This window comes from Pleurodeles waltl, chromosome 4_2, assembly GCF_031143425.1.
Source record: "Pleurodeles waltl isolate 20211129_DDA chromosome 4_2, aPleWal1.hap1.20221129, whole genome shotgun sequence".
NCBI classification, from domain to species: domain Eukaryota; kingdom Metazoa; phylum Chordata; class Amphibia; order Caudata; family Salamandridae; genus Pleurodeles; species Pleurodeles waltl.
Genome location: NC_090443.1, coordinates 113,755,653 through 113,777,936, shown reverse-complemented (window position 1 = coordinate 113,777,936; position 22,284 = coordinate 113,755,653). Strand labels below are relative to the sequence as shown.

The window sequence follows — 22,284 nt, the reverse complement described above, 5'->3', positions numbered from 1 at the left end:
AATTACATATAATTTTGTTACTGAACAGGCAAAGAAAATGAAGCATTGACAAAATCTATAGATAGGATAAATCTGCATAATGTTCATGATATGAATGAATTGTACATTTATGTTGATTTAATGTTCTCAAAATTGAATATTCTATTTTATTTACTGGGTACGACACCCGATGTAGTTTTTGTTTTTCATTGTTCTTTGGAAGTGAAAACGCCAGTAAAAAGTAATTAGTTGGACCATAGGTCATGTGATCAAGACCTGCATTAGTCAAAACTTGTCATCCATTTGTTTTGTTCTCTGAAGTAAATTAAGCAGCTTAATATCGCTGGTCAGGAGCAGCTCGTCCTTTGCCAATACGTGTGGTGAAAATGTGTGGGGAATAAGTGTGGCGGCATCCGAGCCACAGCTCATGGGACTGGGCATTCTTTAAAGTTAGTTTGATGTTTTATCCATACAAAACCATAGGAGTTCAGCAGTTATAGCTGTACGAAAAGTTATACGCAGTGCTTAATTTGTGCTTATTGTTTCCGGAGCTGAGCACCGGCACTTATTTTTGAGGGCCGGGGCTTATTCTTCTACCTCAAGCAATTGATGTGAGCAAAAGACACATATGGGAAAGACAGAGGAATAGAAAAACGAAAAAGCGTCACAAAGGTTGAAAGCAGAAAGCTGCAAGAGTGAGCTGAAGGGGTGGGAAGTGGCCCTAAATGGATTGAAGAGGCCTGAGATGGCTTCAAGATTACGCTGTGTCAGTATTCCGTGCTCGCACATTTAAACGTAGCTGCCGCGTGTTTAAGGGGAGGTCTTTTGGCACCGGCACCTTTTTATTTAAAAATTAAGCACTGGTTATACTTATCTTTGATTTTCTTTTTTTTCAGTGAATATGTATTAGAAATTCACCTGTTACAATTAGAGTTATCTGAAGTAACTATAACTCATGCCCTAAGGTAACTACAACTCGCGCTCCCGCCATGCAGAGTTTTTTGGTCAAAAAGTTTACTGCAAATATTACATTGATATTATCAATATTGTTATCAACGATGTCAGGAGTGCAGTAATTTGTGGGGTAATTAGCAGTGCATGGCAAGGGTGGGAGTTATAGTTACCTTAGGGCACAAGTTATAGTTCCATGTCTGCAGGCAGGGAAACAGAGGAAACCTTTGCTTCCAGCAAGTTAAAGTTGTTTGACAGCTCTCACTTGCTGCAAGTGGAATGTTTGCTCTGATGTGGTGGGAGCTGCCAAAGCTCCTGACACGTCAGAACTAACAGCTGTGTCGGGGGGGTGGGCTCCCCAGGACATAGCAGGAGCCAGCCCTCGGTAGGGGGTGGCAGTCCCCAGGGCCATTATTGGATCCGCAAAGAGAGCCGTGTGGGCTCTCTCCAACATTAGAATTTTCCCCAGGGAGGTGGTGGTCCCTGGGTCAGGGGGCCGCCACGGACTCCTTATCTTCATTAAATTCAGCCCCAGGAGGTAGTGGGCCCAGGGACTGCGGGGGGCCGGCAAGCCCACCACATTTCATTCTATGTTTGGCCCCAGGGAGCTGGTGGTTTCCGGGCTCGAGGGGCCACGAGGCCCCCCACATTCACAATATATTTGGCCCCGGGGAAGTGGTGGACCCCGGGGTCTTTTTTCCCCGGGACTCAGCTGTAGCCGAGTCTCAAGATGGCTGCCTTGTTGAAGTGTCGGCATCCAATCATATCTCAGCACAAGATTGGGAGGGTTCACCGAGCTTTTACATCCCTATTTATACAAATTAGTTTTTCTTTAATTTCTCAAAAACTACTGAATGGATTTAGACCAAATAACAAAAAGGGAGCTTTCTGTACCAAGAGCTACGTTTCTGCCAAATTTGGTGCAATTTTGTCCATTGGTTCGGGCGCTATTCCTGTTCAAAATCCCTATTAAAAAAACATGCATGGGGAAAAAAGTGTTTTGAGACCCCCTCCCCCTTTTGTTTCTCAGCCCCTGCTTGAGGGATCATCCTGAAACTTTCCAGACAGCAGCTAAAGTGAGCGTCATATTTTTTTGGAACATTTTGTGAAGATTCATCAAACTGCGCCAAAGTTATTCGCAAAACAAAACACACATTTTTTATAGAAACTAGTTCCTAACTATAACTACCTAATGGCAACTGCCACGAAGTAAAAGTAATTTATACATACATATATATATATATATATATATATATATATATATATATATATATATATATATATATATATATATAGAGAGAGAGAGAGAGAGAGAGAGAGAGCTATCTTCAGGCTAACAGTGCTTTTTGGGACTCAGTAGATTTGATTTTCTCATCCTAAACTAGCACTGGGTTAATTTTTGTTGTTACCTTTCTAAACTAGAACGCAGTTAAACATCCCATTCTACAAAGTGCCTTTGTCTAAAAACAATAAACAACTGTCTGAAGGTATTACACATGGCATCGTGCAACCTGTAAACTGTGCAGCACCTATTCCTTCCCTGCTGGCAATGTTCTATTTATTTTATTTCTTATAGAAATACTTTGTGGCTGCTGTAATCCCTGGTTTTGATGCTATATCTGTTTAGTGCTGGAGGATTACTCTGCCCCCTGCTCCCTGTGTTTTACCTGTTTTATGAGAATGCCTTCTACTGTGCTGCCCTAAATGTTCATTTTTGTGTGGCCCGAGCTTGCACATCTCTTATTGATGTTATACTCATTTTGTTGTGGAGACTTGCTTTGCTCCTTACCATGCAGTACTTTTTTAAGACAGAGTGGTTTTAATGATGTGTCTTTTCTGTGTTCGGAAAGTCAGCACTGCTGCTCCTGTTGTAAGTTTTTAGGGTCAGCGAAGCTTGACATTTCTTATTGTCATGCCATTAATGGAGTTTGACCAATGACTTTGTGTTTCACCACTGCGCATATTAGTTGCTCAATGTTCACCAGTAGCACATTGTATGTTTTGTTCAGTTGAGCCGCCTATTGGCTTTGACATGGCATTAGCCATTACTTTCTGTATTCAATTTAGCCGCCTATTGGCTTTAACATTGCATTAGCCATTACCTTGTGTATCTAGTTTAGCCGCCTACTGGCTTTGACATTGCATTAGCCATTACATTCCTATTGGCTTTGACATGCTGTATCCAGCTTAGCTGCCTATTGGCTTTGACATGATATTATATATTACATTTTGTATTCAGCTCAGCTGCCTATTGGCTTTGACATGATATTAGACATTGCATTTTGTATTCAGCTCAGCTGCCTATTGGCTTTGACATGATATTAGACATTGCATTTTGTATTCAGTTTAGCTGCCTATTGGCTTTGACATGACATTAGACATTGCATTTGATATTTAGGTTAGCTGCCTATCGCCTTTAACGTGGAGTTAGACATTACAGTTGAGGATCCAAGCTGTATTTTTCCAAGCTGTGTTTTTGCACAAGATGAACCAAGCTGTTTTCTTCTCACAGTAGACTAGACCTGATAAGAGAGGGTACATTGAGTGTTTTTCTCTCTGTTCGAGCTTGGGAAGAGGAGCAGTCTAGGAGATCTGGCCAGTCTCCAAAGGCTTGCGTAGTTTTCCCGGGTCTGAGAGGAGGGGGAACGCTGTTCTAAGGGTGGCTCACGGGCTTCAGAGAATTAGATTCGAATCTGCCTGACTTCGGACTGGAACTTGGCGCCAGTTGCCAGTCTCCCGTGTGGGTAGATAAATCTCTTTCTCGCAGTTGACCAGGAGTCATCAACTTGCAGACCCTAGGAAAATGAAGCTGTAAATAGTTTCTCACATGGTGAAGTATTTGTTTTGCTTTGCATTCAATATCTTATAAATATAACCTGCTGTGTACATTGCAACTGTGTTTTCATTGAACGTGTGCTTGAAATCTAATAATTCGTCTCTTACGATCTTGCGGTTGGGGAAGAATTAACAACAATAAAAGTCTTCTATGAACTCAGAAGTGCATTCTTGATATGTTATGTAAGTGCTGAAAGCGAGATAAGAACAGAAGCACTACATTTGGTACCAGAAGTGGGGTGTTGACGAATTTGTAGATTTCTACGTGCACACTTTAAAAGTGTAATTGTTTTTGTTGTTTGGAGAATCACAGAAGCACGGCAGACCATGTTTAAAAATGCATGTGTTGTTAAACTGCCCGATGGTGCTATGAAAAACTGTGAATTGATTTCTGTTGTTTGGAGAATTATAGAAGCACGGCAGACCATGTTTGAAAATGCATGTGTAGCTAAACTGCCTGATAGTGCTTTGAGAAATAGTTTTTGTTGTGATGAAGCATATTTAGAAAATGTGCCTTTTGGAAGCAATGATGACAGAAAGGTTTGGATACCTTTATCTGCTTACAGAGAAATGCAGGAGAAATGTAGGCAGTTGGAACATGAAAATGAGAATTTACGTGAGCAAATTAGCCAGAATACATTAATTCAAGATGATGCTGAAAGTTATAAAAATGCGGTTTTAGAAGAATCTTTCTTTTCCCATTCCAGTAATGAGGGGGTTAAGACAGCTTCGGGCTGCTCTGAGCCTCTGTGTGAGCCAGGTCTTTTGGCAGTCAAAGTGCATTCCTTAACTGATAACACGGACGAGAACGAGAGAGCTCAGAATGTGATTCACGAGTTACCCTTGCAAAATGAAGTAAAAAGAAAGATTTTAAAGCTTCTTACTGTTTGCATTAAGCAAGAGACACCGAGTTTCATTAGCTTGTTTGATTTTTAGAAACAGAATAGCCCTCATCTGAGTGAAATCCTAACACTTTGGTATATGGTCACTGGGAAAAATAATATGCAGCTGCGCGCTTGTGATTTGGCAAATGAAATAATGCAGACTTTAGGTTTCTGCGTAGTGCAAGAGGTAAAAACTGATGTACATGTAACTCAAGAACAAGGGAAGAAAAGAGTGCCCCTAGCTAGGATCATACACTGGATCTGGTACTTGCAAGACAGGGCTAGAGTACCACAGGTAAAAGAGTCACTAGTGAAATTGTGTGCACCATTTGAATTTGTGTCCACTGAAGATGAAAAGCATGTTTGTTTTACTAATGATTTATTGACTGAAATTTTATTTTATGGCACAGGGGAAGGAACAGCGTTGTACAATGTGTGTCAGATTTTAAAGCAAGAGCTACGTGAGATGTGTCATTTTTACACTGATTCTTGGTTCATTGCCAATGGTTTAGCCGTTTGGTTTTCCACATGGCTTGCAAATAACTGGTTCAATTCCCTTTCAGATGTTAAAGAGAAAAATTCAGAGAGAGAAGTGTACACCCAGAATTCTGCCTTAGTGGGGATGGCTAAGTGGGTACACCAGAAATGTGAACAGCTGGGAGAAAAAGCCACTTACAGGTGGGCAGAGATGAGAGAGATGCACATTCCCCTAGATTTGATAAAAAACTGTGCAGCACGCACAAAAGCAATCTGTCATGCAAGCAGTCACAGAGCAGTTGGGGAGAGGAAAGTTACCAGGACAGAAATGGCAAATTGATCAGGTTTTAGGGCAAGTGATTGCTGCTGATTACCAAGGAGAAATCAAAATTATGCTGATAACTAGAAAATAATCTGATTCATTCATGCAAATTGGAGACAGAATGGCCCAACTTGTCAAAAGTGCAGTGAATGGAGGTTTGGTAAAGAATGAGTCTGCCCCAGCCCTTCTGGCAGTGCAAGAAAAGGGAAGCTGTGGTGCAGCAGATAAAAACCTCAGTGCTGATGTGTGGGTTAAAGCCCCAGATGACCCTCCAGAACCTGCAGAAATTATAATAAAGGGCCCCAAAAACGTTCTGCTGATTATAAAACAGGGAAAGAAAGAGGAAGGGTGCATTTCAAATGAAAAATTTTATTTGCAAGAAAAGTCATACTTGTTTCTTTTGCAGATCCTACCACGTTTCGCCACTGTCCCTGAGTGTGCTGTGTGGTCCCCCTTCGGTGTGTGCGTGTGGGGTCGGGGAAGGGACCGAACCCCCAACCTGAACCTGGCTGAGTAAAGTGCCAGCACCATGGATCCATTTTGCGCAAACTGTGCCTTCAGTTCAAGTTCAACTTGTTTGATTGCATTCTTCCACTGGAACTAAACTGTGTTTTTTCGTATGGAACTCTGACTTTCACTTATCTTCCAGCAAACCTTTCAGATGGACCGTGCACCTTTACATGAGTAGAACTCATGCCACATCAAATTGCTAACACTGTTGAATTAGAGACACTATAATCTCATTCAGAGTACAAATGTTTTAGTCTTTTCTGTGTAGATGTATCTGAGGTGAAAGGTTATGAGATCTGTATGTTAATCCACTTCCATTGCTTTACAGGGATTGCTTTGATCATTCAAATCTGACTTGCTGATAATGTTTTTTTGTGCTAATGTTTTTTGTTTTTTTGTTTTTTGTTTGAAACAAGAGATATGTGAAACAAAAATTCATTGGTCAAAGGGCGGAATGTCATGCCATTAATGGAGTTTGACCAATGACTTTGTGTTTCACCACTGCGCATATTAGTTGCTCAATGCTCACCAGTAGCACATTGTATGTTTTGTTCAGTTGAGCCGCCTATTGGCTTTGACATGGCATTAGCCATTACTTTCTGTATTCAATTTAGCCGCCTATTGGCTTTGACATTGCATTAGCCATTACCTTGTGTATCTAGTTTAGCCGCCTACTGGCTTTGACATTGCATTAGCCATTACATTCCTATTGGCTTTGACATGCTGTATCCAGCTTAGCTGCCTATTGGCTTTGACATGATATTATATATTACATTTTGTATTCAGCTCAGCTGCCTATTGGCTTTGACATGATATTAGACATTGCATTTTGTATTCAGCTCAGCTGCCTATTGGCTTTGACATGATATTAGACATTGCATTTGATATTTAGGTTAGCTGCCTATCACCTTTAACGTGGAGTTAGACATTACAGTTGAGGATCCAAGCTGTATTTTTTCCAAGCTGTGTTTTTGCACAAGATGAACCAAGCTGTTTTCTTCTCACAGTAGACTAGACCTGATAAGAGAGGGTACATTGAGTGTTTTTCTCTCTGCTCGAGCTTGGGAAGAGGAGCAGTCTAGGAGATCTGGCCAGTCTCCAAAGGCTTGCGTAGTTTTCCCGGGTCTGAGAGGAGGGGGAATGCTGTTCTAAGGGTGGCTCACGGGCTTCAGAGAATTAGATTCGAATCTGCCTGACTTCGGACTGGAACTTGGCGCCAGTTGCCAGTCTCCCGTGTGGGTAGATAAATCTCTTTCTCGCAGTTGACCAGGAGTCATCAACTTGCAGACCCTAGAAAGTTGAAGCTGTAAATAGTTTCTCACACGGTGAAGTATTTGTTTTGCTTTGCATTCAATATCTTATAAATATAACCTGCTGTGTACATTGCAACTGTGTTTTCATTAAACGTGTGCTTGAAATCTAATAATTCGTCTCTTACGATCTTGCGTTGGGGAAGAATTAACAACAATAAAAGTCTTCTTTGAACTCAGAAGTGCATTCTTGATATGTTATGTAAGTGCTGAAAACGAGATAAGAACAGAAGCACTACACTTATTCAGTGCAAAGGAAAAGTGCACTGCAGGTGCACATCTAAAACCTCTTCTGTATGCCAGAAGGTTCCCCTGATGCCGTCAGGTCTGTACCTATTCTGTGTGTAAGGGAATCTAGCCCTCCATAGTGTAGATTGTTTGAGTGAGTGGGATGCTTTCAATACTGGTATGTACACAGTACTATTGTGCGGAGGTGTGGCTGCAGTATTGATGCCTGTATTATACCCGTTCCTGCTGTGATGCTACATTTACCTTTGCACTGAGCTGCAAGTTTTGAAGTGAGTCGTGTCACTGTCATGAATAGGATGTTGTAGAGACTGTCCTCACAATGCAGAGAAACTAAGGGCTGAAGGGACCTAAACATTCCTAGTGAACGCAAAAGATAGGTAAAAAGATAATAAGGTAGAGTGAAGCAAAAGAACTGAGATTCAGATTAAAAATAGAATGAAGCGAAAGGGTAAATGGCAGAGAAAATGATCAAACATCGAGAAATGAAAGATGGAAGGAAAGGAAAATAGCACTCAGAAAATGAGAGGGATGGGAAGAGCTCAAAGAAGAAAAAGCAGGAGATAGAATGAAAAAGTAACAATGAGTGTGAAAGACAAACAAGCGGAAAACGAAAATGCAAGCTGTAGGAAGGAACGAGAATAAATAAATGGAGTAGGAAAATAAAGAAAAGGAACTAATAATGAAAAAGAAAGGAAGTGAAGGACAGACAGCCTGACTTTGTGGATGGTAAAACAATGTAAGTGTGAGGGCAGTCAGTGCCCACACGTGGGAGAAGGATTGCTGCAAACAAGTTAGAGGAGGCTTGTGCCCACAGATGAAGGGGCACTAGGTGCACACAGCTGAGTGGAACCAGCCGCAGCAGAGGGGTCGGTGCTTTTAGGTTCGAAGGCAGTATATGCACACAGGTCAGAAGAGCTAAACTTCCACACAGGAGGTTAGGTGTATAGAGATGCATTAGAGTATCCTACACCCAGGTGTGAGTGGGGTTGGGTGCACACATAATGGTGGGTTTATTTGAGATGGGCTCCATGCCCCAGATTAATCCGACCTTGACTGTTCTAAGTCTAAGTAGCTGAGGATTTCTCGGGGTAGGCAGCTCACTGGGATTAGATCCACTCAGGTGAGAGTGAGCACGGCACACAGGTGAGGGCTAGGCGCTTATGGTGAGGAAAGTACAGGTGCACACAGGTGAGAGGTGCTATGTGGACAAACATGACATAAGCATTTGCAAACAATTAAAGGGTAAGGTGCACACAAGCGAGAGGGAGCACACATGAAAGAGTATGAGGGGGCAAACACACGACATGGTGCAGTGCATGCAATCATGAGGCACAGCTTAATGAATGAAGGTTCCAGAGAGCTAAGAGCGCACAGACAAGAGGTCTCTAGATGCACCTATCTCATTGGCTATGTGTGCACATGGTCTCTACCAGTGAGGTGTGGCTATGTGACACAAGTCTGAAAAACGTGTTCTGTCGGGAAACTGCTATTGATAAAATTCCAACAGGCAATTCAATATTTGGTGTGGATTATATATATGGCTAATGCTAACATAATTAGTAGAGAAGAGGCAGTCCAACATATGTCTAGGCAGGGTGGATCCTTAGAAGGCTTTTATGATATCCACCGAATTAAAGGTGCATGCTATTATTCTACATACAATTTATTCGTAGAGTCACAGGTTATCCTGAAAATCTGGCATAGACGAACCCCCTATTCAATTGGATAAGTTGGATAGACAGAAAATAAAACAGCTATAACAAATAGCATTCATAGATTTGGTATAAGCCATACAAATCAGTTAATTCACTAAACATAATCTTCCTAGAATAGACACCTAGGTTTCCATTGCACAAAGGCAGTTGTGATGGATGATGTACAAAGGATTAGCAATTATGTGTAAATGGGTGTCTGCATACTTTTGTAGGAATATTTGAGCCTGGGCCTTGGAGTGTGTGCATTTTGCCTCCGACAAGGCAGAGCCGGCACATGAATAGCACTCATGGTTTGCCTCAGTTTAATGAATATGGTCTTGTGACACAGTCTTTGCCATATGGGTTTACTCCTGGGCTTGTATTGATTTTGCCATGGCATTAGGAGATGTTGTCTGGGCTTAGCTGCTGTATACAATAGGTATTTGAGGATATGTCTAGGCAATTTATGATTCTGCCTAGGCAATGATCTTTGTTTTTAACAAATGATGGCAGTGCCTTGACATATGAGGGTCTGACTGAGCATATGAAGCAATATTTAGGAGTAGAATGAAAGTGGCTGGCCTTTCCCTTGCAATATGATGTCTGTGCTCTTGGCTTTTGATGGTTGTGCCCCTGGCAATCCATTACAACAGGCTAGTCAACATATGGTTCATAATTAAAGGGCAATTGTTTCTACATTAGGAGCTTTGTAGGATTTTACCTTCAGTGCTGTAACTTACTGTAATCCAAATTCACAGGATATCAGCTTATGTGATGTTGACACGGTCAAAAGTCATATGATGTCGAGGGGCGTGATCAGGACATACAAGATGGTGGTCAGCCCCCCTAGTGCTCCCACGACAGCATCAACAATCCTGCACAATCCTGGTGCTATCTGATTTCTTGTAGGGCATAGTCTTTGCCTACAGTCCAGGGCCCCAGGTTAACAACCAGTGGTGATGAGAGAGGGCTGCTAAAGTGGCTGTGGTGGTTAAAAAGGGAGCGTTCTAGAAGGCCAAGATGGTGTTGAAGCTGGGACAGCAGACCAGAGGCTAGCTGGGGAGCAAGGGAGAAGCAATGGCACCATGAAAGGCGCGTTGGTAAGCCTCTCGCGACCTGCATTTGTCTGACAGGGGTCAAACAGTTAGGTCGAAACACTTAGAGAGTGCATCTCCACTCTTTCCACAGTGGTGTGGGGTCCATGGCCTAGGGAAGATGGCCCTTGACCAGAGACTGAGTGGGCCAGCCTCTGTAGGCCAGGAGATGACAGGCAGAACACTGGCCACTTCAGTGAGTGGAGCCAAACACTACCAAACACTGAGAGGAGCGAAGCCTCTTGGCCCCTGGCACCATGGAGAGGAGGCACAGGCCCAGGAGTGAAGGAGCAGCCAGCAGGAAGGTCCTCTGTGGCAGACAACTCTAGCGATCCCTTGCAGGGGAGAAATAAAATAAGACTGGGCACTGAGATGACCCGTGGCCTCTGGTCAATAGAGGTGCATATGTAGACAGAGAAGAGGCCCCTCGACACCCTCCTCCCTTCTTCTACACTCCGAGAACAAAGTACAGAAGGAAGAAACAACAAATGGTGGACCAATTCTTAAGACACTCACGGGATGACGGAAGAGAAACTGCTGCAATGGTCCCAGCTGGAGTGAGCTGTGAGGACTGGGGCTGTCACAGGTCGATGTCAGAGGCTGAAGTGGCCCTGACTGGAGAGTCGTGGGGCTAGGATTGCCCTGGTAGACTGGCCCACATACTTGTGTGAGTCAGAGTGAAGGCAATATTCTGGTTGCCAGTGCCACCCACCCCAGAGACTGAGGAAAGGGGTCCGGCAGGCCACTCATAACCACTGGACCCAGAGTTGTGTCCTGTCTAATCTCACCAGGATGGCCAAAGACAGTCCCACCCATGAACAGGGGAAACTGAATAAATTTGCTAAGCTGGTGGCGCACCATTTGCAGGGACAGGCCCATGAGTGGAGAGGCCAACGGCATATCCCACCCAAACACGGACGTTATTCTTCAGGTGATAGACTCCTCCTACCAAGCCCTGGAGAACAAGACCAGGATGGTGGGTGTGGATGTGGCACTGCTTAAGGACGACTTATGCAAAACCAGAGACCCGGGAGAGGACGTGGAAAACCAAATCATGGTTCTTGAAGGAACCATTAAAGAACTGAGTCAAATGGCCCAGAAGATGAGATACCTCTTCGGAGAATCTTGTGGCCTGCGTGGAAGATGCGAAGGACCGATCTAGGTGCAATAACCTTTAGGTCCTGCAATTTGTGGATGGTGTTGAGGGTTCTGACCCGGAACAGTTTCTGGAGGCCTGACTGTGCACCTTCCTCCTAGTGGTAAAGAAGAAACTCCATTCCATCAGCATACAGTGCATGCTTTTTTACTTGGCCAGGCTAGGAGTGATCTTCCACAGAAAGACACTATTTTCGATTAGGTGTGGAAATGGGTGGAGGAAAGGCCCCCTGCAAAGACATGGGGGTGAAGCCCACCCAATGGGAAGATTTTCTCGCTGGAGATCGAGGGGAGGTCTCGGGCAGGGGGCAGCAATATGGCAAATCCTGAGGGGCTGCTAGAGGATCTCAAGACCAGGAGGCCGGATGAGGGATCACGTGTCCCAGAAAACTACATTGGAGTCAAAGTCGCCTGCTACAGACATTGGCAAGAGCCCCCTGGGTGAAGTTGAAACTCCTGGGTTTGCCTTGAACACATATAATTGGACGGCAACATCCAAGACACTGGTGCAGGCTCGTAGTTTGAACTGTTGATACAATGAGGGAGGGACGGAGTGGACCTTTTCTATGTTGGGGAAATGGGTTGCTCAGAACCCATGTGTGGGAAAGTGAGGTAAGGGGGCATAGTTGGGGTAGTTCAGGTTTGGTATGGCACACATTACAGAGGGTTTGGATTGGACCGACAAAGGGGATGAGTTGACAACCACAATGCAAATTACACCAATTAGGACAAATCAGATGACTAAACCAATGATGATTCTTTCCTGGAATGTCAACAGGCTAGGATGCAAGATAAAAAAAAAGAGTGCTAACGCAATATATTCACAGACCATCTCCCGACCTGGGGTTGCTGCGGGAAACTCACCTGTTTGGCAATAACTGTGAATGTCTCCAGAGTGGTCGCTACACTGTACTGGCCCACATGGGATTTACAAAGGGCCAAAACAAAATCCCCCTTTCAAGCTAGAGCACCAGTAGGTCGATCTGGAGGGTCTCTCTGTGGCAGTACAAGGGAGGTGGAGTAGGAGAGATATCCTCATTATCAATGTCTATGTACCACCAAGTCTGCAGGCAGGGCTCCTAGACAGGGCTGCGTATTGATAGACATAGACATGGACCTCCACATCGTGGGTGGAGATTTTAACAACATTATAAGTTAGGAACTCAATAGATGTTCACCCCAAACATTGCAGGCAGGACCCCCCTCGGGTCTGGTGCGTTTCTGAAATGCGTTGGGTCTCACAGACATCCGGAGGCTACTTCACCTATTGGATAGACAGTGTTAATTTCTTTCTGGAGTCCATGGATCCCTCTCACGCCTGTACTATGTGTTTGTCCCTGCGGGTGATGTCACGTGGCTGGGGGACGTGAAGTACCTAGAACGAGGCATATTGGACCATTATCCCTGCTGTTCACGGTGGGGACCCGCGGATACGATAAGATGCCAACATGGTGACCGCATGCCTAGGCCCTCAAAGCTAAGGCTATTGCTCATTGCCCATAGAATGAATCCCAATTATATTTAGAAAAATTAGAAAAATACGGCGGGTTGTTGTCACTAGACACAGAAATAGCTTTCTACTCCATTGACTGGAGACACCTTTACATGGCCCTGAAGTGGTTTGGCTTTGGGCCCAAGTTTTGTGCGTGGGTGGACCTTTTGTACAAGGTGCCCACACCAGCAGTAAAGGTCAATGGAATGATTTCTGAAACATTTGCACTGGGGAGAGGCGCGAAACAGAGGTGCCCTTTGTCACCCCTGTTATTTGCATAGTGCTTGGAGCCTGTGGCATGCTGGGTGCGGCACCAGGCCGATATAGTGGGTTTCCTGGAAGTGACAAATGCCCCAGAAAAAATATCACTTAACGCTGATGACGTACTAACATACCCCACAAATCCACATATGCCAATCCCAGGAGTCCTGTCGGTTTTTCATAGCTATGACTCTTATTCCAGAAGCTGTATTAAGTGGGAAAAATCTTTTGTTAATCAGATGGGATACTGGGAGGGCCTAGGTGGTTTGACAATTGTATCACAATTAGGTTTTAAATACTTAGGAATTGAGATAACAATGGAGAGAAGCGGGTTCCTGGAACTGAACCTGGGCAGGGTACTGGGGGAATTCCGTGAAGACACAGAAAGAACTGTCCCTCATGAGCAGGGCTCCTATTATTAAAATGGTCAATTTACCTAAGCCACTTTACATGTTAAAAAACACCCCCTTCATTGTGCCAGACACTATTTTGACAGACTGGATAAAGCAGTGCGGACACAGCTTTGAGACAGCAGCACCGGAGAATAGCTCTATGAACCCTGTACTGTTCAATCTACAATGGGGGCCTTGCGCTCCCAGACACGACGGCAAATTATAGAGCCACACAGCTCCAGGTCATTAAATAATGTGGCTATGCCCCACAAAACCAACCAGCATAACAGTGGCTGAAATGTCGGCCTATCTCCAAAATGTGTGTGTATATATATATATATATATATATATATATATATATATATATGTATATACACACACACAGGGAGGAGAGATGTGATTAAAATGTGGAGGCAGATGCAAACACCGACCAAGGCTATGTGGCAGGAGGGAATGGCCAGGTGCATGGAAGCAAAGAGAGTGGTGTATGAAGGTTGGGGATGTCCCAAAAAATGTGATAATCTTTGAGGAAAGAAGAGAACGTACCACGGATTGACCGAGGAGGCCTGCAATTCACCAGGTATGACTTCTCCCACCTGATGCTGAACTCGGCCGAGAGGAATTGAGAGAAGGATTAGGTTTAAGAGGGAACCAGGAGGGACTGCTAGGGTGCTGGGTGGAGAATCTCAATGTGGGATGAATGTATCCTCATGTGCTGTTTTGTGCGCAATGTTTTGTGACAAAAAAAAAATGATTTTTTAAAAACCTGATAATGTCATTTCCTGGGATGTCGTCTTCGGTCAAAGGGCATGTGATACCACTTTTGCTACCCCTAGCATTTTGGAGGATTGATGTCCATGAACGTATTTTTTATATCTGTCTACAATTGGTTTAAAGACATATATGGCAAAGGACTTCAGCTAATTTGTAAACTAATCTACTTTTATTGGCCTTCATCAGTCTCGCTCTTAAAGATACCAAAAGTAATGAAGTTTCAATAACGTGGCAAAGCTTTCTATTTTCTGGTAGCCACGGCACGGACTTCACGGACTCTCACCTTGTGGTGTTTATCCACCTAGTTATCTTTCATAAAACTACCATAAATATGGATTTCTGGACTGCCTTTGTTTGTTGGGCTCATATAGTGTTGATTACAGGATGCCAGGGTGCCTTTTTGTTAATCAATCACTCACTTTACAAGTATACAAAATATATAAAGAATACCTGTGACACTAGATGCCAAAAAGGGCTAACAAAAATAATGTTGGCAAGGAACCCTGTATCACTGCTCTCTACATCACTTTTTTGGAAGAAAACCTAGGTTTCGTCGATTTCAGCTTTCTTCTCACTCGGTGATTACGGCATCAAGGAAGATCTAAAATAAACATTTCTGATCCAAAGAAGGAAGGTACAAACGATTAATTACCACCTCAAATAATACGGGAAAGGTGAGGGTCAACCCTCCTTTTTTAACAAATGAGCAGTGCCCACTAATTCCTTGACAACTTGACCTCATATGTCATCTCTATGCCCGTTTATTTGCTTGAAATTGACAGAAAAAACTCTCACCAGTTTTCTGTGGAAAACCTCACCAGTTGGTTGAACCTCATTAAAACTTCGATTTTATTCAATGAATTTGGTAACCTACTTTTATTTTTTTTCGAATAATTTGCATTATATTTGGCCTACATGTCATTGGAGCTTCAGCACACCACTGTCGGGCCGGCACGTCCTTGCTGCAAAGCCAGGCCTCCTCACACGTGACAGATCTTCTTCGCCCACTCACTGTATAGTCTCTCTGTATGCTATCTATCCAAGGTACCCAGGAGAATTCGAGCTTCCCGGATTTCTGTTTTTTGATGGTCCATGACTCTGACTCACACAAAGCAGAGAGAGGCTTAAACTTGAGGTGCAAGGGCGCCTAAAGGAACTACCTGTAACTGACCAGCTGTCAGTGACTACCTGCACTGGATTTTGCACCAGACAAATCTTTTAGAATGTTCTCCTGCTACATTCAGACGTTCAAAATAGAATGGCCACTATTTTCCTTTTAAGGGGGCACAACCGGAATCCTCATAAAAAACCCATAAATATGCCGGCTTTTAGGTGGGCTGTACCAGAATTTCTGTTTTATAGCAACGGGTACTTTTTATAACTCTCGAGAACAAACATATTTTTCAACAAAACCTTTAACTGTAATGTTTTGCGAGAAAGAAACATATTTCATCAAGACAAGTCCAACTCTCTTTTTCACTTTTTCGGAAGAACATGATTTTGAGCAGTGGTTACAAAGCTTCAAACATCTTGCTACCCCTGAATGCTGCTGGTTTAAGACTTCTGGTTAATCTGATGTGAGGTAAAACGTCTTGGTAGGCAGACGCCCAGAAAAAAGAGACACGCTTGTTCAAAGAAAATATGGGCTGAGGGGTGAATGCAGATTGATTTCTGCTGTCAAACGTTTGATCTCTCATAAAGAGAGTCACATAACAGATGTAGGTGAAGCAAACGAGGGGATGTGTAGTCCCTGAATTGTGTTTCATTTTGTTTTGTTGAGGGCACAATAGAACGGTCTCCGTCGAAAACCCACTAGTTCGTTTCGAGTAATCCTGTAATTTTCACTACGAAACAAGGACACCCCTTTCTGTTCGCAGTCGGAAAAAATACAATCTTGTCGGCTCTAAAGTCTTTTCTCCGCCGTCTTTCTGTTAACAGTAGTATTCGCATCCAGTTTGTGACACACGATCCACACATCCTCATGGCCTCTTTTGTAAATGGGTAATCACAGGAGTGAGCAGATTCACATTTCTTTATAGCTCGAAGCACGAGAACCCATTTTAGTATCTGTACAACTGTAAAATTGTTTGTGCTTCCAAGATGCCCGCAATGATCCATCCTTTATGAGCCTTTTAATGGTTTATTGTACCAGACAAATTTAAACAGTCACTTTTTTCTGCCGATTAACCTGCCCTTGAACACTGCAGTGCACACACGACCTCAGCTTTACTGATGCAGGGAGGGGAGTGGTCACTGAACCAGAGGGAGATGGTGTTTGGAAAGAGTTGACACCTGGAGGGGTCTAAGGCACTGTCCGAATGAAAGATTTCAGGCAACGAAATTGGAGAGGAATGCCATGGCTTCCAAGAAAAGAAAGTACTCATACATTGACCTTAAACTCCTTCACTCTGGGGAGACAAAGGAAAACCCGTATGTCACCACTCTACAACAAGAAGAGGATCACACCTTGCACCTGTGAGGAGGACAACATGAGTGCTACCTGGTTTCGGCTGCATGAGGGAGGTGCTCCTCTCCTGTTCATCCTATTAAATCCAGTAAAAGCTGGTATCACAGGTTTTCTCATTTGGCCCTTTGAGATTTTTTTTTATCTTCTTGGGTTGGGACATGCAAAGAAAGAACTGCGGTGATTTGTATTCTCTTGGAAAATTTGGAAAATCCGTTCTTCTGCCAGGCCACTTCCTCAAAAAATGCGATTGGACAAGGGCATACTCTGTACATGACAGAGAAGGTCTGACTGACTCTTCACCAAGCTTGCTGCCCATTCTGAGGCACCCACCAGCCTGTACACCGAACTACAGGCCTGTGCAGCACTGCATGCGAGCTACAATTGTTTGAGTTCCTTATTCTCCTTCAACTCAAAGTCCTTGGGACTTGGAAGAGGAATGTCAAGGAGATCTATGGAGCGAACCCTTATGCTTTTTGTGCCGCTGGTGAGCAAGAAGGTTTCATTCTTGTGCCAAAACATGCCTGATCGTAGGGTGGTCTAAGGTGCAGAGGCATTACTACTATCTTTGTAAAAGAGAAATAGTAATGTGCTCATTCTGCATAAAATCCTAATCATCCTCCCCGTTTTCAGCCCATATCCTGTGGCATTGCAGGGAACCTAACTGTCTCCACCTCATATTATCATTATTTCTGATCTCAGCCATTCTATCTGTTCATCTTTACTGTCCGCCATAAAGATTTGCTTTTGGAAAGATGCAATTACACGCCGAGACATCTACAGTACTGTGGCATAATTGTAAACTAGACGTTCCAATTGATCATTTTTTATAGCACATGCAAGTAATTTTCTCATGGCAGTTTAAATATCAGGTGTCGTTATCACACAACTCAATTGTACCTTTTCCCTGAACCTCAGGTGGAACAAAAGCTGAGTGTGTTCTGGTGGCTTCAGAAGCTGTTATTTGCAAATTTCACACAGTTCACAGCAGCAAACGCTAAACCAGGGGAAATCTTTAACTGAATCAAACTGGGATTTCTACGCTGCCCTTAAGGAAATTAATGATTCATCAATCTATTTCCCTCAACCAGCAATTACGGGGGACAAGGAATGCAGGCAGTTCAAGAAACTATGTACGACTGATAAACATTCTCTTATGTGGTCACTGGCTCAAGTTCCTTGGAAATCCGACAACAAGGTCAACTGTGAAGTATCTTAAGGGGCCACTGGTCCTCAGTATTTACATGGGGCTGTTTTGCGTATTCCTAGCCAACCACAATTACATAACTTACCAGTACGTCAACAATAGTAAATGCAACATGAAAATATCTACAGATAATGGATTCAACCAACTCAGACTTCTTTGATCTGATCCGAGCTCTATGTTGGATGGCTATGTGATAATGTGCCCACTATGGCAGAGGCCATGTTCATCTCCAATAGCCTCAATCAAGCTCAGATCCAATAATGCTTCTATGTCAAGAGCCCGGAAGGAGTCACACCATAGCTCCAAGCAAACACAAACTCACATGGGCTCCTCATAGACTACAAACACTGCTTAGTAGGCACAGTGCCAAAAAACCCGACAACTTGGTACTGGTATCCCACTGTCACTAGAGAAAAATGTAGCCTGACAAAGCATACTTCCAAGCCACTGTGAGAGTCAGCTTGCTGACTTGCTTGTCACCTTCTTGATGTAGTGAAGATCATCCTATGGGCTGTTGTGTAGATCAGCAAAGTCTTAATGTACAACCACATCACCTCAAACTGGCAGAACTGAAATAGTTTCACCATCAAGCCTTCAATGTCATCTACACAATGTGTTGCATCTGCTACAAGGAAGCACATGCCAACTCACTACTCTACATGACCAATTATACTTAAAACCCAGCACTGCATACTATAGGCTGGCTCAGCAGGTTCCCTGAACTACACTGTCTCAGAGAATCTTCCAGTTTCCCAACAGACCAGCCTGTGGCTGAAGGGTAATGTGATGATCCCAACATCTGGATTCCCTCCAAGTATATATGGCTGACATTTATTTAGAAGGGACAAAAGGAACAATAATCTGTACTAAAACCTGGTGCATTTATCATAAAAAAACAAAATATATGGTGAAAGTGGGACTGGGAAAAAGTGCCTGTGACTGAAAAATCATGGGTGGCTGGACGTTACCCTTATGACACAAAGCAAACTGACAACTATGTTAATTTAAGTGTGCGCCGTTACTTTGACCACACCAGAGGATGCTGCACAGAAATATCAACTGATTTGTCCACTTGCCCTATGGCACAAGGGCGACTTTTTACCTGTCGCATCAAATATGTTGGGACTCGCAATAAAATATTTGTCTATTAATCCCAGCATACTTAGTGCCGCAGGACAAAAAGTCAGTCTGACAGAAGTCACTCTGTTAACATGGGGACATTTGAGGGCTACTGAATCGATTCATAAACAAAGTGGATTCAGGAAGGGGCAGCTTAATAATGACAGGTAAGAATCAGGGACTGACAGACTGATAATGTCACAGCCAAACGGGCCTTTCAAAATTATATTCTAATTTTAGTCTGGACTCCTGAGCCTACCACCTCCAGAGTCATTCTTTGATCTCTGGTTTTCAAAGTAAAAATGGTAGCCCTTGCATTCTGTTTATTCCGTTTAGGAAGGTGAAGGTATCCGTCATATCAAGGACCTAAAACCCTCACTGTTTCAAATACAAAAATAAAGAGGTATTTCCAACACTGAAAGCACTATTTACAGTCAATGCACTGGCATCACAGAAGGTCCTGCTCTGTCTGCATGTCAAGCAACATCTCGGGCCCTTTATACCAGGCATGAGCTGTCCCTCCAGTTCTGGCTCCCATGCTGTTGGCGGTTCTCGTTTTTTTATTTTAAAGAGAGAGAGAAAACAAATCTACAAGTACCAGGATACACAGAGAAAATACTACTGGTACTACTATTATTCAAACCCGACTTGGCACTATTGAGTTTTCTGTATGAAATGCTTCATGATCATGTACACTAGTTTTAAACGCATAAGTAAACTGCATAATAATAATAATAATAATAATAATAATATTGTCCTTAAGGAAAAAAGACTGCCAGCAGGTACAAAAAAGGCTGCCTGAAGTGAACAAAGCCACTCTTTCTTACCAACCCGCCTGCATAGGTAAGAGTCTGTAACTTCCTTGTTCTGACACCACTTTAAAGCGTCTCCTGTCTTAGGAATGGAGGGAAATGCAGAGGCAGAAAATCTCGGGGAAAGCATGCTCTGAAAGGAAAGCTTGCAATTTGAAAAGACAAGTTGGAAAGTATTTTTGCGGAGGAAAATCAAGGTGGAGACCCGTTCAGCAGGACGCGAATGCAGTTTGGTCGGTGGTGGTGGTGGTCGTGGTGGGAGAGCAATGTAGGAAAATGTACTTGCCTGCTTTAGATCTTTATCTCCCTGAAGCCGAGGATCGATCGTCTGCAGCAGTCTGGAAAGGATGAATGGATGCGACTGGGAGCGATCCCTTTCATAAAAGCCCAGGTGCTGAAGGCAAACTTGGACTTCAGACTTCCTTATAACATCCAAGGACAGACAAACAGGAGCAGACGAAACCCACTTTCCGCAGGATGTGAGTCGAGTGTCTGGAATGTGGTGTCCAGTGTCATCCAGGGCAGGAACATTGGGTCATTCCTTCTGGTCGCCGGAAAAAGACAAGCTGACGTCAACAGATGACTCCCCTTGAAAGGTGCATTGACCTTTCTTCTCGGTCACATCTCTTGGTCTTCTGGCCAATGCCCTCTAAACTCTGCCGTTTTCTAACTTTCTCAATCGCCTAGTATAGTTATAGATCAAAACCCCGTAAAACACAATAAAATCGTCGCGAGATTCACTGGGATGAATACACTTGTTGCAACTAACCAATACCTTCCACTTTAATAAATATAAATAGGTAACACCAGTTCACTTGCATTCACTTTGGTTGACTGATGATGTGACTGACAAACCCTGACTTCGCCAGACTCGGAGCACTGACAATGTACAAGAACGTTTTCCTCCCCCGCCCTAAATCTCGTATAATATCCTCCCCACGGCCAAAGAACCTCACCACAGCAGCCGATCTGGGCGTGCCAAAGAACCCTCCCTCTGTTATTTCCACTACCAACTTACTAGCCTGTATCCACGTACACTTACTTATTTGTACTTTCACTTCTTACCAGGCGGAATAGGAACAAGCTCACGGAGGGATATAAGCATCTGTAAATAAATACATACACCAAATGCAGAAAAGAAAAAAAAACTGTTCTCTGATAGTGTGATCAGTGCGTGGATCAACCGTCATGGAAATATGATGCAGGGGATAGCAGGTGATAAATCAAAGAATTGACATTTTCTGAGCACTGGGTCGCAAACATCTGTGCTAAATATTGAGGCTATGTAGGAAAGGAGCAGACTCAACATCCCTCGGTGTCTTTCTTTTCTGGCAAGTTCTGTAGCATGGCGACCACTCCAATGGGGACCATCCTGTCTGAACCAAGTCCACCCTAAAGGATCTTAAATATCACCATCATCGTGCTCCCTCCAGGATTTTAGACAACATCCCAGTCTATGTTAAGGACTGTACACTGTCTTACAAGAAACCCATAGCGCCCTTTTCCATAAGAGTGGGTCAGCAAAAATATATATAACTTTTAATTGTTTACTTGTTGTTATACAAAATTGGAGTCTGAGTTAAAGTTTTAAGACATGGTTGCTTTCACAGAACAATCGTTACACTTCAAATGTGTGAGATAGGTGGAATTCGAAAAATGTAAGTATATTTGTTTAACTAGTGTTCTGATGCTCTGCTCCGAGACAGATGCAAAAGGAAGCTGGCTAATCAAATATTGACTAAGGGACTAGATACAGTCTTCTATTTCCTGGGAGAGCTATTATTTTACCTTTGATGAGGCATATTCAGAGATTTAGGGACAGCTGTACTAAAAGGCTGGTCAAAAAAAGTGATCGCAAATTGCACACAGTTTTTTTTTTGTTGCGACCAGTCTTTCATTTTTTACATGCTCAAACGGGACACTTTAAAAAAAAAGAAGTAGACCATGGGCCTTATTACGACCTTGACGGAGGGGTTTCCTTCATCACAAATGTGAATGATATCCCGTCTGCGGTATTACGATCCCCATTGAATATAATTGAATTATAGTACAGCGAACAGGATAGCCATCACATTTGTGATGGAGGAAAGCCTTGAGTCAAGGTCGTAATAAGGCCCAGGTCTTTTAAAGGAATCATTAAAAAAAAAAAGTTTTCTGTTTGGGAAAACACTGTGGGGTGTGGGGCAGATAGTCAACCTCTGGTCCACTACCTACTTTCTTTGAGGTCAAATGACACCATTCAAAAAGGGTAAGATGCTTCCAGAGGGAGATCTTCCCCACTGTAAACCCGTTACATCTCCTAT

At 43.3% G+C, this 22,284-nt stretch overlaps 1 protein-coding gene across 1 annotated transcript in view; it reads right to left on the bottom strand.

Moving 5' to 3' along the window:
• LOC138292337 (retinol dehydrogenase 7-like) overlaps window positions 1-20,589 on the bottom strand; it is a 59,718-nt gene extending 39,129 nt beyond the window's left edge. Inside the window, exon 1 of the mRNA XM_069230888.1 lies at window positions 20,268-20,589. The gene's annotated coding sequence lies outside the window, so the exon portion shown is untranslated. The remainder of the gene's footprint in view (window positions 1-20,267) is intronic.
• Window positions 20,590-22,284: the final 1,695 nt, after the last annotated feature.